At 37.5% G+C, this 19,189-nt stretch overlaps 1 protein-coding gene across 1 annotated transcript in view; it reads left to right on the top strand.

The window, feature by feature from the left end:
• The window catches only part of LOC140226684 (uncharacterized), a 493,686-nt gene that overhangs the window by 146,441 nt on the left and 328,056 nt on the right, over positions 1–19,189 (top strand). The gene's annotated exons all lie outside the window — the stretch shown is intronic.

Genomic DNA, 19,189 nt, shown 5'->3' with positions numbered 1-19,189 from the left:
GCCGCAATTTTTAACCCACAAACAATAGGAAACAGTAGAAAGAAAAGAAGGCACGCAATGCGTCTTACGAGAAGCGTCTTCTAGCGAGGGCGTTGATCGCTTCCATTCTCCTCCCATGTTGTTGTCAATGGAAACTAAAGAGGATGCGTTTAGCAAGTACCAATACCTAAATAGAACCTGAGAACCTATTGTAGGCGGGCACGCAATGCGTCTTACGAGAAGCGTCTTTTAGCGAGGGCGTTCATCGCTTCCATTCTCCTCCCATGTTGTTGTCAATGGAAACTAAAGAGGATGCGTTTAGCAAGTACCAATACCTATTAAATAGAACCTGAGAACCTATTCTAGGTGGGGGTTCAAAAGACAGCATCGGTAGAAAAAGTCAATGAAGTTGATTAACGATAGTCGTCTTTTCAGATCGTGTTCTTTGCATGTACATAAAACCCTCAAATTACGCACATGGTCGTAATGTTGCAGAACATCAAAAACTGCTTTCGCGTCTTTTCTGCTGCAGCTGTATACAGCCGTAACATTATGAATTCCCGCCATATTAAAGGCACATTTCCTTTATAGGCGTTGCGTGCACAGTAATTATCGCTTATCACGCTTGCCAATGCTGCACATATTATACGTATCAGAAGCAAAGGTTGATGTATAGGCTTGACAGCTTCACGTTGGGTTTACAATGATTCTCAGTCACTTTTCTAATAGCATAGCATATAAAAAACAATTAACTTGTCGCTTAAGCGGAATTATTTCTTTTTACATCACATGTGCAGTTACCTTCTTTCTGCGTTTGAGAAGTGGATCATAAATAATAATACTGAAAAATATTCGAAATTAATACTTAGGCCTTCTTCACTTCGTTTTGTATTCACAAACCTTATCAGAAAGAAAAAAATGATTGCTTGATTACTTTCGGGTAAAGGAACTACCGGAAAGGAACCGCATTTAATTTTCTTGTTAACGAACCTAAGCTAATAGCAAACCATATTTCATTGTGTGATTAACGAACCTTCAGAATAATCAATTGTATTACCCCCCTCCCCCAAGGAAAAAAAAAAGCATTTCAACGTCATGCGTTGTCAATAGCGATAAAAGGCCCGTTTTTATTTCGTAGTGTGTCTCAGTACTCCTGTGCTTATTTCTAAGGATGTGCCTCTCTTAATGATTGCGATTGATGTTCAACTATTTCTTTCACGCGAGCTTGAACAGGAAGAAGCTAAAATTCAGGCAAGGAGACGAGTTTTCTTCCATGAGATGCAATCATTAAGACACATCTATTCACGAAAGTTGTGTGATTGCTTATGTGCTAAAGAATTGTGTCCATTACATGAATCAGGCACTATACAAAACGGTTGAAATCTACTGAAAGTCGAACTTCGTTTTGTTTTTTGTTTTTTGTTCAATTTCATTTCAATTTTAAGCGGGGATAGACTAGAAATTAGTTTGTCTATACTGGCAGGAGACATTACAGTTTTCCAGTACATGCTCCGCATTTAAACAGTCGCCATATTTTCGTGGTCAGAATCAGATAATGGACACGTGATATATTATAAAAATGAAAATAGAAAACAACGAACACGCCATAATTATGTACAAACATTATGAACTTCAATGAATTAAACTTACCTGTGATATTCTGCATAAAAAACAAGCACGCCGATTAAATGATTTAATATAATTAATAGAGCACACAGCGATATCATGCATGGCAGACAAGTTCAATTGGTGAGAAAGCTAAATGAAGTTAAAAGGTTGACTTCTTTTCGTTTCTCTTTCAATTCATGAAAACAGAATTACATTGTATATCTATTGAAGGGAATTGTCTCTGTTGCAAACGATCGCCATATATAGCACTGTTAGTCTCCTGCGCAAATCCGAATCCCTAAATACTTTAATTTTTGCTTGATAATGTAATAACCCTGCTCATAATTTCATAAAGGACTCGCAAATTCAAAGTTTCAAACCGTATACTAAAACATTATAATGTTATTGTATACGGTGTATTTCAAAAAACATTTTGAATGCGTTGCGTGTTAGTATGTTAATAGCACCAATCTGCCTTTTATTTTCCGTACGTAAAGCGCACAGAAACGTAACCAAATGCTACAAAATACAGTGAAATGCATTGTACGGCGTGGTACTATCATTAGAAGTATATCCCATTCCTTTTTACTTTTATTTGCTTGAACCAAACCATGTGTCATTTTCGTAGCGACATCACTAGGAATTAGAATGTATGAAGATAATCGTTACTCATTTTTTTTTTTGCGCTACTATTATAACATTTACATTTTCCAACTTATATTGACATGCAGTACTATGTTACTGTATTGTTACGATTACGAATGTTGGTTATGAATTCAAAAGACTGGTTTATTAATCGAACTACAAAGGTAATAGCTGTTTTGAAAGTAGTTCGATACAAGTTCAAACCGCGATCGAAGTCATTGTCATAGGGGGAACTGATAGCTCTTGAAATCTTGTTTAGGCTAGTAAAGATTGCCGTATAGGCAATCTTTGTAGAAAGTTTTGACTTAGACCGTCTATTGAGTATTTTGAGAAATTTAATAAAGAATTATTTGTATTGATTATGTCAAGAAATAGTTTGAACTATGAGAATAAAAAGGCGCGGTTACCCAAACAATGTCGTAGTTCGATTAGACAGTCATGATGGGTAAAGTGAATTCATGACTTGACTAATCCTTACTGAATTGATGATCACTTCTGTAAACAATCAGTTATGTCTTGCAATCGTAGTCAAAATTCTTTTGAGCGATGAGACGAAAACCAACAAACAAAATGCCGTGTATCATCGCTCGAGATTCCAACATTTGGCGTCACCCGACCAACAATAAGTGACAAATCAAATGGAATATTATGTTGTGGGATAGCAGACTGTGTTACGATTTTTAAATGTTTCGAGCAATTGTTTAAAAAAAAAAGAGAGAAAATGAGGCAAAGTTCAAGAAATTAGAAAAAAGCACGTAAATGCAGGCGATCATGTTTGATAATCAAAGTAAGGGATTACAATCGGCCGTGCGGATGTATATGATTGCCTTATTTACATGTCTGATTTCTGTAAACTATGTGATATTTAAATTTAAGTTCCCTTCCCTCCTTGATAGAAGTTTTGTTGGGTTTTCGCTGTAGGCATTTATTAGGAAACGCTGTAAAAACGACAACAAATGCCTACTATACATCAAGAGATGACCTACACATGAAACACAAAAAATCTCTACGTTCTGATATAAATCAACTGCTTGTTTGTTTGTTTGTTTGTTTGTTTGTTTTGAATTACCATGGTCTTTGTCGGGGGAAAGATGAAGAAAAGTAGTAGAGTGTATCACTCTCAAATCCGGATGATTGCGATAAGTGTGTATCCCCGCCCTTTATACAGGTAAACGATTTAAGCTTGGTATGCTATTATAAAAGCCTGCATGTGTCACGCGGAAGAACTGATTCCGTGATCACTTTTAGCCTTTCATAAAATTCACGTTTTTAGATGGTAACGATAGCTTGTAGGAGATAGAGTAAGTTAGCGTCACTGACTGTGGTTCTGAACACAAAAGGAGACTGAAATTCCTTTACAAATTAGCAGACATAATGCCGATCCTCCAACACTGTTACTCCATTCCGTCATTGATTCTGCTATCAATGGCGAAGAAAGAATACTGGTTGCGTGATTATCCACCCCTTGAAAGCAGGAAGTTTACCTTTCATTGTTTAAGGCTTCGTTGATGCGGGGTTTACTCGGATACAAAGCATGAACATTGCCGTCCGAGTTCTTTCATTCGAAATTCCTCAGAATACGCAATTCAATGGGCAATTAGCGCTGCTACTTGGCAAAGCTGTTAGCCAACCCAATTCTTTGCAACTTGACCTCTCACATGTCAGCTACACGCAATACACGGCAAACAGCTATTATTACAAACATTCTGATTAAAAAACAAAACAAAATGAAGAAGCACACTTTTGAGTAGCGACACAGCTTTCTGTCCCTTTCTCAAATAGGTCCTACTTCTAAAAAAATACACAGATGACTAGAGTCAGAATATCCTCCAAAGGGAACACGAGCTATATGGGCATTAATAATGTTTGTCTTCCGATTTCTCTCCATGCCGTCACGGCCCAAACCATCATAAGTAATAAGGCAATAAGTTTCATTAACCAGGGAAATAATAGTACGCATTACATACATTTGACGAATTATCACACAAATTGTCGACTTTATAAAAACGAGAATAATTGACAACTTAGGCCCTACTATATCTCAAGAGATGAACTTTAAACAGCAAGTCACATACCAGGGAACGAAAGTTATGATTATTTGAACAAATTCATTAATGAGGCCAACTAATAACCGTTGTAAAAGTACACACACGCATAAAAAGGTTTCGAGTTCGATATGTGATCATTGTATTAGCTCATAGATAAAGTATCATAAATTTTGCGTGATCGTTCGTTGGAATTATTTTTTTCAGTGCGATTTGTGCGTCATGTCAATCACCACTCATTGAAATGGAGTGCATGTATCAAACGAAACTCGCTGGTCATGCAATCAATAGCCTTGGTCAGCTCACTATTATTGCGTAATTCTATAGCCCTCGCCGCTTGGCCGCCGACGCCGCCGCGCGCACCATGCTTTGTTTTGTCTTCAAAGGGGTCAAGAGCAATGCCTCATTAGCATACACCCTAGCAACGGAGGCGGAGTCTCGATCTGGCAAGAACAATAGGTGCGAAACGCAACGCAAAGGCGAGCGTTCGAAAAAAATGTAACCGAAAAAAAATTGTCTCAGAAAAACGGTGATATGGGACACTTGTACTCATTTTCACACGCTGAAATTTTCTGTACAAGCAGATAAAACATAAAGGAATCAAAATCCGTCATAAAAAAATTTCGACCCGAGTAGTGCTTCCCCTTCATTTTCGGCTCATTACGGGAAAACTCCCGGTGCGACTTATGACTCATTTTGTCGGAGCGCCACACATATTAGTAGAACACATCAGTGAAAGTTTGAGGAAAATTGGACAATCGATGCAAAAGTTATGAATTTTTTAAATTTTTGTGTTGGAACCGCTGGATGAGGAGACTACTACAGCTTGTGAGTCATATGCGTACAACAGTATAAAGAAAATATAAAAGAAAATTCAACATATTTTCACTTTTTTCGCATAATAAAAGAGCAATTGACTTGCCTCTTTCTAAGGGCAGGGGGAATAATATTACCCATAACATGTATCGGTAACGAGTCAGGGGAATGTGTACTTTTTTCAAAAGACGGAATTTTGTGAAATTCTCTTTATATTTTCGTTATATTGTTGTACGCATGTGACATCTAAGTTATTCATACACTGCAGTAGTCTTCTCATCCAGCGGATACTGCACAAAAATCTTCAAAAAATCATAACTTTTGAACGGTTTGTCTGATTTTCCTCAAACTTTCAATGATGTGTTCTACTAATATTGCTACATTCTCTCAATCCTTATGTTTATGAAGGTGAACTTGTCTTAACTGTTTTCATTCCTCCCTACATTTCCCTCACCCGTGGTTAGTCCTTCATCACTCACAGGGTTTTGAAGTTTTTGAAGGGCGTGGCGAAGCAGAAAGAGAGGGTACATCACTTTATTTATCACTGAACTTGCGCTTCTAACATTTCAAAGGTGCAACTGCAGGGCAGAAAGTTGTCTTTTTTTTTGGGGGGGGGGGGGGGGGGCGCGGAAGGTTTTTTTTTCGGTCCGTTACTCCCACCCTACCTTCCCAAACATTCCACTGATGGACACCCTTTGCTCTGTAGTTAGCTGCATGGTCAGGCAAGCTCATGATCACGTGCTAATTTAGGTCCCTATTCACAACCGAATCGTCTGTAACATTCCCTTTTACCCCCTCCCTTCATGTTTGTGGAAATTCATTGAAGCATGAACGCCATTGTTATCTGCCAAGTCGGGCAGGAGTCGGGAAAGCTAACTGTTCCTTTTTTGCTATGTATCTATCTATCTGGGTAAAATGTAAGGATATTTTCAAATTAAGTTTTCTCGAGCAGGCGTTGATCATTTTTTACGCATGGGATATCATATGAAAGGAAAAAAAAATGGATATTAAAACTATGATTCTATCTTTTGCAAAAGATTGCTGGAAAAGTCTGAAAAATTCATTCAAAGTTGCCATTTGCTCGTGCAAATGAAATTGTAGTAGCACCACTGTCTATTGTTCTAACTCAGTCATGCATGAATTATGAACAACGTGTTGTGCATCGAATGAAAGAAGAGAAGTGTATCTTTCAATTCATGTACAACTCATAAAGCAAATATGTGATTATGATTGCAAAGAATTGCAATGAAACTCGGTTTCGTTTTTTCTGGGACACGCTGTATAACGCTACACGATGCGTTGCCATGTGGAAAAGAGAATGTGTATAATGTATGCGATTATGATATTATGTAATAATACTGATTGATTATAAATGAAACCTGCACTGATAGCGAGATTCCCTTGTCATCAGCTTCCTTTCTTTAAAAAAAATGTATCCTATAGTTGATTTGTCCCTTTTTTCTGCTGTATGATCAATCAATGTAAGCAGTATAGAAAATGTGACCCTGTATCACAAAACTAACAAAAGTTTGTCGGATATAGATTTTAGGCAAAATAGGGCAAAATCAGGGATTGCGATGTTTTGTTGGTTTTGTGATGCACGGTCACATATAGAATACCAATACCAATACCAATACTAATACCAATACCAATATGGCCGATATCATAAATGAAACTTACAAGCAGAAAAAAGGAAAATGATAGATGTCCCTGCAAGTAAAATCAACCTTTAACCTCAGCAATAGATAGATAACATATACCGTTTAGCGTTGGGTTTTCAATTTACAGGCCCATTGTGAAGGCATTCCAGACGATTTTCATAATTTCACATCATGTAGTACATAGAGCGGCAGGTCCATATATAGATTCGTGGAATATATTGTGGTCATTGAGCAGAGAAATCAATAAACTGAAACAATGTTAAACAAATTACACTGAGCAGTTATGATGACAGCAAAGCCTCACATATTTCGGAAATGTAGCAGTGTAATTTCCATTACAATACCGCTCGTTCAACAAGTTCACCTCTGAAGAATCTATGCATGCCTTCTTCTTTGTTTGCTTTCTTGAGCCCCAACTCATGCATTCTTATAATGAGGCTGCCATGTCATCATCTTCGTTCATTGCAATTTGGTATGAATTTTGAAAACATTCTCCTTCCTCATCCCAATCACTATAAGTTCTGAAACCCTGTACTCAGTTTCACTAATGAATAGTCTGAAAATTATCCGGAAGTCCCTTTTAAGATGGTGGAATTCTTAGCAAGTAAAATAAAGTTTCAACATCAATATAAAACGGCAGCGGAAAGTTCGAAAGTTCTTTTCTCAGTTTTCCATTACCGTTTATTTCACTTCATTAAAAAAAAATCAATGTACAAAGTATAGTACAAGAAATGAACAATCTTTATAAAGATACATGTTCTCAATACATCGAAATATAACATAAATACAATGAATTTAGGAAGATATAAGGTACAGCTCTGTGTGTTTTTTTTTTTTTCTGGGTAATGTCGAAAGCGGGGGGAAAGCTGAGCTTGTGATGTGCTTTCACCTCAAAACCATTATTGATAAGTATGATACCACTTCTGGGTAGACAGAAATATAAATACAAAATTACTAAAACACATCAAACCTTCGAAAGAGAACTAAAACCCTAAAAGGGCGATTCTCAAAAAAAGAAAGAAAAGACGATTAGTGTGCAAAACTGCAATTTCGCGTGTCGCCAGCATGTTCATACAGTTTAAATCAATACTTTGTTCCTGAGGAATCGGCAATTTGAGTTCGATTCATCCGAGCGGTTAGACCTGCTAAATATAATCAATAAAGCTATTGGGACATCCGGGATAAACATTGCTCTTTTAGAAAAAAAAAAAATGTTAAACCCAAGATTGACCAGATTAACGCGTTTTAGCTATTTTGAGTCCTCGTGCAAAATCAGGGAGTATGATTGTTTCTCGGTTTTATGATGCAAGGAAATATATTATTTTATCTCAAATTGTGAGGGGGTAATTAATATGTCATATGCATATCTACAGTCATTTTTGTGAAATGGGAATCACTTTTCTCTTTTTAAACGAAGTTTTATTTTTCCTAGATTTCCCCTTCAAATACCAAAAATCTAACCTGTCGTTTACCCGCACTTCCGTTTTTCCTGTATATTCTATTTTTTTTTCTTTAGAGGAGGGGGCATAAAGAAATTAATGAAATGTGACCTTGCATCACAAAACAAACAAAAACTCGCCAGACATGGATTTTCAGTTCAGGGCAGATTCTGGAGGGATTTCGAGAGTTTTCAAGAGGGCGTTTCGAAACAACTTACAGATTCACGTTCCTCTTAAAGGCGGGAAATTCCGCAATATATATATGAGATTAAAACCTAAAATGGCATTAAAACGCTTTATCCTGGCGAGGAAAGCGCATGTTTTTGAAACAAGACACCAAACAGGTTAGTCATCGCATTCTTCATCAGCGACCAGGATGCGATGTGATGTTAGATTAAAAATCCGTTTCTGAAGCAGAACATACACACAAGGGTATACGTCTGCTCCTGGTCGGACGGATTTCAAAACTAACCTGCTTGTGATGGAATGCGTCTAAACTGGTGGTAGTTGTTGCCACAGTGCATGGTAACCGCGCAGTTTGTATGTGCGCGTTTGGCGTAGCAACGACGCATCCATGGACTGGTTCCCTCCACGAAGAGCCAAAGATGAAAGGATGAAATCAGTTTAAAAAACATGACAAACATGAATCCCTGATAGCTTTTCAATGGACTTACATTGCCAACGTCATGCTCCGATTTACTATCACGAAGATAAACGGTTCAGAGACCCACCTCATCTTGTCTTTCACTGACGCAAACTCACACCTCCGGCCCCCATAGAGACATCCCAGCCAGTAGTTGTGCCTTGTCCGTGATGGAATACTGTATCAGACTTTCCTGATAGTCAACGGTCTTTCCCGTAGTCAATCAGACTTTTCCTGATAGTCAATCAGACTTTACCTGATAGTCAACCAGCCTTTCCTGGTAGTCACTGATCAATAACGAACAGAAGTGAATATATATGAAGAGCTTGCAACCAAAAGGCGCTAAATCCATTCCGGCTACTTTCGAGTAAATTGATGTTTTTTAATTACACATATTACAGCTTGTTTATTCATTAGCTCTATGCTCCTAGTGGAAGAGCCATCACAGTAGGTAATAAAAATGCACATTAAAAAAATCCTGCACACACCATTTATTTTTTATGAATTTTTATATTTCAGATTTTTTCGGATTTAGCGCCTTTTGGAAGAAATCATGGATTTAGCGCCTTTTGGAAGAAATACTTTTGAGTTGTTCAATAACATTGGTATTAGGGAATGTCATTAATGTACAATCCAGGTAAATACTAGAGAACTGCATGAATTTACATCACAGTAGTCACACATACCCACACACACACACACCCACACACACACACACACCCACCCAAACACACACCCACATACACATACACACACAAATGCACCAAAACACGCACACATCAAAATGTGAAATCTTTCCCAGCATGCTGCTTTTAATTTTACTCATAATAGCAGCATACTGTACACCTATTCATTATACATTCCACACATGCAAAATACAACTGCAGATAAAATAACAATATAATAAAATAAAACAAATAAAATACTTTGATCTCCTAATAACACTTTGCACTGAATATCATGAAGTCTATACAGAAGGTACAGTGACTCAAGGAAAGTGAGGACTTGCAGAGATTGTGAAATCATGTTGACTGATAGTATTTACTTCAGGTGAAAATAAAATACAGGTTGTCATGCAGAAATCTGACTGCAACAGACATGAAAACAAATCACTATGATAAGCCCTCACATTGTATGCTTTACCTATTAATACTAAGAAAGCATCGCAAGGCTTTGCTGGAGGCTTTTTGATTTGGACTACCCAAACATCTGTTTAAAAAAAAAAAGTCAATTTGCTAAAACTGTAGTACTTAAAGAAGGCAACAGATGCACATGAAAGCACATCTGTGGACAAAACTCTTTGTTTATACGTAAGTCAACAGCAATAAGGCCTACATCTAGGCATCTGTGCTGTGAATCACATTGTCTTTTTTTGTCTTCTTACCATGTTCATTTCTAAAAAGTAAAATTTGAGTCATTTACAGCCAAAACAGGAGGTTTACCGCATGAAATGCATACCATCAAGTCCATGGCAGAATATCTCAACTAGTTAAAGTGCCTGCCCTAGGAATCATAATGTCTTGCCATAAGCTCGAGTCAGAGATCCGTTCATCATTGGTGGCCACTGTTGCTTCATCCTCATTGCCAGAGATGTCCACTGTATTCAATATCAAGGAAGTCATTCAAAGCACTGGCCACTTGATTAGTCCCTCGCCGAATTCCTGTCCACCGCCTAAATGCAAGCAATATCACCTTGATGTTGTTTTCCAGGGATGTTTTCTCCTCCTCTCAGCTGAAGTTTAATGATGTCAAAAACACACAGCCACTCTAAGTACGTTGCACCTACCGGCGTACTCAAGAAAGCTTGATTCAGCATTCAATGAGATTAAGACCACTGTGATGGTTCCGTTGTCTGGTTCAGTACGCATGAGCTCAGAAATGAACGATAAGCTCTGTGATTTCTCGCAATCCTCTGATTCACGAAATCTTGGCCTTTCATGTACTGCTATGAATGCATCCTGTCACCCTCCTGGTATAAGGCATGGTAAATGTCATCGATGTGCGCTTCTTCTTCTTCTTGCGTATGAGGCAGCGGCAGCTAAATAACGTCCCTCAGTTGTTGTAGCCAAGTTACAGTCTCAGGAGTAGGGTGTGTCAGGTCCATGTTGTCAGGAGGGCGGAGATCAGGGCACTCACTCAAGATGTGTTGAGCAGTCTGTTCTGGTGCACCGCACTGGCAGGCTGCTGACGGGCGTAGCCCCCACCGATGCATGGCTGCGTTGAAGAATAAGAGAATTCAATCAAAAGTAACTAATACCGTTGGCTTAGAATATCTGTCCACGAGTAGCAAACACAACCTCAAACTTCCAATTTTGATACATTTCTCAATAGCTTCTAGACAGCCATAGTGATTTGAAGCAACACTTACTCTACTAAAAGACCAAAAAGAAAGGGACTAGTTTGATTTACAGATTTTTTAACATAATTTTTTAATGTTTAATATAACCATAAAAAAAACCACTAATGCAATCATATCAGGATTATAAGATCCATCAGTGAATATTAGACAGGCTCTAATTCTATCATTACCAGGGCAATGCACCCGTGCTGCATAGACCAACTCGAACACTTAGTCATTACCATTGCAACACAGCATAAGCAGTACTGTATAGACTGACTTGAATAGTTACACGCTGTAGATCTACAGAAAACTTAACTGAGAAAATGAGTCAAGGTAACTTCATTTATTGATTACAGTTCCTTCAACAGATAATTGGTGACATACTTGTGAAATGGACCCCACCACTGTCTCTCTATCATCAGTACTAAATAATACGGCAGCTTACCTGTTACATCCCCACCATATGGTGTTCAATATGGTGCTTTCTTGCACAATACAGGGCTAATACTGAGGAATGTGGCCCCACCAAACGACACTTTAATATGCATGGTTGATACAGCAACAGGACCAGTTTCCACTGCACACAATGTAGCAATACACTTCATTTGGCATACTCGTGAAGTAGGCCCCACCACTGCGTGTCAGTACTAATACTACAGCGGCTCGCCTGTTTATACTTGTGAATTCAGCCCCACCGTGTGGCGTTCATCGGTACATAAGCACAGCGTTGGGGCTTTCTTCCATAGTATAATACTTGTGAATGCGGCCCCACCAAACGGTGTTTACGAGCAATTGATACAGAGGCGGGGCCGATTTCCACAGCATACTCCTCCCTTTCTCCCGTTTTTTTTTTTTCTTTGGTCTTCATGTTTTATTCTTGGAAAGACTCCCTAATGTCCCTCGACTAATTCAACAGCCAATTCAACTGTAAGTACAACCCTAACCTAACCTTAAACCCTAACCCTAACCTAACCTTGCTTAATTGCTAAATACACGAGTGCAAGCACACTGCTGTGGGGCCGATTTCACGATTTTGCCCTTCATTCTATCCTTGGAAAGACTTCCTCATGACCCTTGATTATTCTTACCATAGGTATACAACCCTACGCTAAACTAACGGCATACTTGTTAAATAGGCCCCACCACTGCATGTCAGTATTGGTTCACAGCGGCTCGCATGTTTATACACACGCAGCCCTGTTGCTGTAAGTCCACCCTATGTTAGTAACGTTAGTAGTAATTTACCTTGCTTGGCATTGCATCGCCGAAAAGTACCCTGTTTATACACACACAGCCCTGTTGCTGTAAGTCCACCCTATACGTTAGTAGTAGGCCTACTGGTAAATTTACCTTGCTTGGTATTGCATCGCCGAAAAGTACCGGTAAATTTACCCTGTTTACCTTACACACGCAGCCCTGTTGCTGTAAGTCCACCCTACAATATCTGGTAGTAGCTACTAGTATAGGCTAAGTAGTAAATTTACCTTACTTGGTATTGCATCGTCGAGCAGAACCCGTAGATCAAGAGGTTTAATTTACTAAAACTTATTATATAGTACTAACATTTATGGAGCTCTAACGTTAGAGCTCTAACGTTACACTACAGCCTTGTACAGGTAAACATTTAGCTGGTAGCCAACACGTAATACATAAACTTTAATTTACATTGATGCACGACGACGAGCCCCTGTTTGTGGTGCCAGTGCATGGTGGGGCCCATTTCACGATTTTCCCCAGCAGATTATTGATCCCAGTGAATGATTAAATATAAAATTTGTAATAAAACCCAAATTTGACATTCTACGTTGCTCATAAATCAACTCAACATGTTCAAAGTAGGGTATGATGCCCATCTCGGTCCCAACACCAAGACGCACATATGGGACTGACTTAATCTGGGCGTCGTACAGATAAGTGAACTCACCTTTCACAGCTGTATTTCCACTGCTTAGCCTTGCATTTCTTCAACACTGCCTCATTTTTCCACTTTTCGTACCACTTTTTAGATCACCGGCAGTCTTGGGTCTTTCATCCATTATGAAACTGTCATGTATTTTCGACTGATGGCCATGGTTCTGTACAGCACTACAGACAACAGTGGTAGTGATCCATGACCGTGAAGAATTGCCATTGAACTATGTAGTGCAGTATCGCTGCATGTAATAGTACGTGTTGCATGTTCTCATTGGTCAGAGCACCCCTAGCTGGCGTGCTCTGACCAATCAGAGACCGGAATAGAGAAATTGGATATAGCGCCTTTTGGTTGAAAGCGAAAATGGATTTAGCGCCTTTTGGTTGAAAGCGTGAATTTCATGCTTGATTTTTTCATATTTCCTCAAAAAGTTTTGATTAAATTTTTAGTGCCTTATGTGCACATGACAAAGATCTGTTCGAATCATGCGAAAGATGGAGTTCGATAAAAATTGGATTTAGCGCCTTTTGGAAGCAAGCTCTTCATATATATATATATATATATATATATATATATATGTATATATAAATCTGATTATATTCGTTTTGTTTTAGGAGGTTTTGAATACAAATTCTAAGACCATTAGGTGTCAGAGACACTTTAAGCTTTAAAATGATGTATACTTTAACTCAATTCCAAAGGACTCTCCTAACCTATCCTAACATTGGAAAGAAAGCACACACTCTGTAAAGTGTGAACTGAGAAAAGAGGCTTTGAAGTACAGAGTCTATTCAAGCGCTTATCTTTACGAACACGTATAGCTGTGCGATAAATTGAATACAAAAACATGATGTCAACCACCGTAGCAACACAATGAAGGGATTTAAGCATGCTTTATCAACACACTCTTTTAATGATCAATGCCAACTTTCAAAGCAGTAGCATCATCTTTTCTAAAATTATTAGAGTTTACATTGGACATGTTGGAGAGTATGAACAGGGTTTTTAAGAATGAAAATGGGACTCTTTAAGAAACAAATCTTCACACTATTCTACAAAAAAATTTCGGAAAAAATATCTAATAACACAATTTTATGTTCGTTTTATGATTCTAAACTTTAGTATATTGTAGAAGGAGTCTTGCTCTTTCAGAAAATAGGAAATGTCATGATTTGCAAGGTTGACCTGTTTCACCTATTTTCAGTTCTCACACAAAATCAATGTGTGCGACTTTTTGTTCGTTTTGTGATGCACGGTCACAAAAAGTTCAGATGAATTGCTTTCTGAAATGTATTCAAATAACTCCCACTCTATTGAAACACTAAAGTATTTTGACTTATTTAAAGGGGGAAATTAGCAATGTAATAGAAAGTCATCCTACTAATCTATTAACATTGATTGAAGACCCATTAGCGTTGGGTTTCACGTTTGGTCGACCTTCCTTTCAAAATAATAACCGCAAAACAAGGTTTAAGACAGATGTGCATTGTCAACATTATATTTTGAACAAAAAAAAAGTATTGCCACATTTTGCCCGACTTTTCTATTCACGTCATTTTCACACACCAAAAAATTCAGAATATACATGAAGCAAAATAATGCTAAACGACTTGGTATTCAAGATAACATCATTTGCTTTGTTTTTTACTAGATGAAATAAGCATCAGTCAATTTTAATACAAATGTAACTGTAAGATTTCTTCTTTCTTTTTATTGCCTGTCGTCCAATTCTACAAATTTCACCTAACTAGTAAAGCCCACACAATAATGTTATGATTATTATCAAAAATGGTTAATCCACCAGACGTTAATACTCTAACAATCATCAAAAGAACGACGTTTATGATATAATTAACTCTTCCCGTTGCCGTACACTCCATTGTACGGCAACTAGTAAACTGCATTCACACAAAGAATGTCAAATGCATCAAAAGCGAGACAAAAAATGCTTAAGCATACTGTGATATTTTCCAGACTTTCTTTTTTTTTTTTACAAGAAGGGATCAAACATTTTCAAGATATATACTGTACATTACATAACTTCTATGTATACAAACTATCCAGTTACTGCAATTTGTGAAAAAAGAGTTCACTTTTTCTGAATGTCAGTTATTGGTACGAGTTATCCACGCTTACATTTTGCAAATTTTATGAACATTACATCAACGTAACATGAGGGAACATGCTAATAACGTTACCCTAGGCACATCATCTTTGCGTTATGTAAAATAACATGACATTTCATGGAACATCAACAGTATAATTATGCCCATATTTTAAAAGATTTTCAACGAACCTGTAGCTCACAATTCACAAATTTAATTCGCATCATCCACTTAACTTTACTATATACATTGTTGGATATTTTACAGATAACATGTAACAAACCACGTATTGTGATAGCATAATTATATAGGTGATGTTTAAAAGAAATAATGTTTAAAAGAATATTTCTTATCTGCAAAAGAAAAGAAAATCACGCGAGACATTGTTAGATATGCACCGCACAAACAAGCAAACACACACACCTACAAGCACATACTCAGACACTTTCAAAAAATTACATAAGGTTGTTCCAAACCCCCATAGCAAACAAGGAAAAGGCTTTTAAATGTTGGCAAAATGTGTTACTTTAAATAGTATGCACTCTATATACTTGTGAAGAAGTAGTTCAAAGGGATTGCTTGTACTTAATAGCCATTAGAAAAAAAAACTACCACCAGTGAACGTATAAAACGAAAGTGTGTTTCTAAAAATCCCCCAAAATAAAGTAGTATTCACTGTACCATGGAGGAGTTACACATACACAACACAACAAAGCTATAATGCTCGAATTCAAATGTACAAAGGTGGTAATGATTCATTACTCTTTTTTTTTTTTTACAATGGAACCATATTGATTGTACGAAATCACACCCAAAGGAATTTAGCCGTTAATTTCCTGGTGGTATACATCTGCTGAGGTAGTTCATGGTGTGTTTATACCAGTGGTCTCCCCCCACCCCATCACCCCTTTTTGTGATGACGTCGATGTAACCCCTTCCGACCTGTTACACGGCAAAAATCATGTCTTCGACATCCTTCCATTGCCCTGTCAGCTATTTCTGAATCTGCCCTGTCGACAACCCTTGGCTGTTAAAATTTTGGCTTGAGTGAAATTACTCGAGACTTTAATGCTCACTCCCAAATTCGATCAATTATTAAGCCCCACAGCATTTGATTATCATTGAAAAGACGTTACCTAACATTCCGACTTATTCGAATGCTCTCAACAGGCATTGTAGTTTGAATGGTGTTATTGCGAAACTGTTCGACCAAGTGCAAAATGAGTGATCCAGAAGTGAAGTTGAATTTTCTTATTGGCCGGATGTTAGATGACCACACTATCAAATTCCACAACAAATGTACGGAAGTGACTACAAATGAATAAATGAATACATTAAAACACAATGACAAGATAATACATTTTTCATGGATTACCTTGACATCTTAAAGGTACATAGTCCCGGTAGTGTAGAGGGCGCTGTTGATGATGCTGCCGATTACCGTTAGCATTGATACGAAGATTACCGAAGTTGAGCTGTCATCAAGAGTAAAGTGCGTAGGTGTTGCTATTAAAGTAACGTTGCCTTCATTATCTTCTCTTTGCGCATCGCGCAGTCTGTAGTATTGCCAGGGTGCGTGTATATGTGCTTGTTATCATGACATCACAAAAGAAATTTGCTAAAGCTATCATTCTCCTCAGCCGAATCATGAGCCGAACTGTGATCCGACCACTGACAGTGAATCGGACTTCTCCGGACTCGGGGAAGTGGGCCAAAGCGTAAGCGCTAAAGAGAAGTCGATAGCGCAGGTCTCTACAGGAAACTTGCGCCGTACGCCCGCGTACGCATTTGACTAAAACACCGGGACCATGCACCTTTAACATGCAATCAAAATATAAAACCCAGTTGACAAATGACAAGACTCGTAACGAATATCTACCCTGTGCAGTCTCGATGGAGGAAACACTCCGTTGAGGTAGTTGTCTTTGAGTTTCATCACCAGCCCTGAAACTTTTCTGTTTCGTAAAACAAAAATAGCAATGACAATAATTACGAGAGAGAATATCTCGGTCAATGTCAAACTCTTGGCAATCAACTTCAAAAAGTGTTCTTAACAAATCATAATGTAAATGATACATTTCTTTTCGTGTCTATCCATCATCCAATTCAATATAGAAAGGGAAGCATTATTTCATTAAGGACGCGATGCCGTTTCTGCGCAATCTCAATTTTTAATTAGAAAACAAGTTAAGCTAACAGAAGTGTTGAGAATAAATAATCTTTCCCAAATGTAGGATGCACTCTGAGATTTCTGCAATCGACTTAAAGGAGAATTAACGCCAAAATACACGTTGGTGGAGTTAATGGAGCAATATTAGTAGAAAACATTAGTGAAAGTTTTAGGAAAATCGAGCAATCGGTTCAAAAGTTATGATTTTTTTATAGTTTACTACGGATTATGACGTCACATATGGACTACCATGTAAAGAAAATTAAAGAAAATTATTTTCTTTCCACTTTTCTAGCACAATGAAAGAGCACTAGACTTACCTCTTTCAGAAAGCAGGGGGAATAATATTACCCTTAACATATGTCAGTAAAAAGTTCAGGGAATGTGTACTTTTCATATGGAATGATATTCTGTGGATTTTTTCTTTATACTTTTTTTTAAAGAATATTATATTATGTCATAATCTGCTGTAGTCTCCTGATCCAGTTGTCTCGTCACAAAATTTCAAAAATTTATTTTTCCAACAGATTGTCCGAATTTCCTCAAATCTTCAGTAATGTGTTCTACTAATATTGCTGCATTCACTCAATCCACATGTATGTGTGGGGTTAATTCCCCTTTATTTCCAGAATACAGATATTTTCAACTAGGCAAAGAGCCTGTAGATCCATTTTGTATTGAAGTATTTAGAAGTTTCCCATAATGCTGCATTATGAATACTGTAATGATAAATGAATAAGTATTCTATGAAGTGTATCATTGGTTCGGAATAACCCCCGGGCGTACTGTGCCATTACCTTCAAAAGCGACAATCTCATTCTTTTATATACCATAATTTCCGAACCTGACACCACTCTTCAGTATCAACATCATGACTTTACAATTGGTTTAAAGTCGACCTTAAAATTAATTAGACCAAGTGAATACCGGACAACGTGTGCATTATAAGTCTACGGTCATTTTGATAAGACCATGTGGTCAACAGACTTATCGATAAGCAGCCCAACTTGGTAGTATAAATAAAACTTTGCCAAACATGATTATTAGAATTTTATTCATGCATTAACTTTGTTAATATGAGCCACAGTCAGTAGAGCTCGGGTGCGTATTAGACTCAACAGTAGTAAGACGAAATAATTCTTTGAAGGATAGCAATTAGGCAGATGCAATAACTGGACAAACAGACAATAAAAGATCTGGTATAAAATAAACTAAATGAAGAAAACGAACAAGTGGATGTGGTGCAAGGTGGAAATAAAGCCACGGTGTAATTAAAATGAATGGGTATTAGGCGAGCTACTTTGTAGTTGTAAATGAAAGAGTATTAGACTCTACGGGAAAAGACTAAACACGTATTAGGCATTTAGATTTTTTTTAGGAGAGAATTGATATTCGTAAGAAAAAACACATAAATATGCACACACATACATTTTTCTGAACACAAACACACACATTATATATACATGCATGACCATTTGAATGGAAAAGGTGTAAAGAGTATCAAAAATGAATGTGCAGGGTTATGCTGATGACAGAAAGTATCAAAACCCATGGATACAAATCGAACGGAATACAGTTTGTCACGATATTGTAAACGCAAATCATGAATACATACTTCGGCAGCCATGCTCAACAGTAACATGCAGTTTCCCTTCCGCGTTGATCTTTACACAAAATGGATCCAAATCCTCTGTGGTGTCACACCTGATCAGCCTGAGTTATGATAAAGATAAAGACAAGTGCTTGACAAATTGCCCTTCATCGATTAAAAATCAAAACAAACAAAAAAACAGTCACGGGATGGATATGCATGCTCATGATTTCA

This window comes from Diadema setosum, chromosome 3 (assembly GCF_964275005.1).
Source record: "Diadema setosum chromosome 3, eeDiaSeto1, whole genome shotgun sequence".
NCBI classification, from domain to species: domain Eukaryota; kingdom Metazoa; phylum Echinodermata; class Echinoidea; order Diadematoida; family Diadematidae; genus Diadema; species Diadema setosum.
The sequence above is the reverse complement of the archived record's forward strand: the minus strand, read 5'-3'. Positions and strand labels throughout refer to the sequence as shown.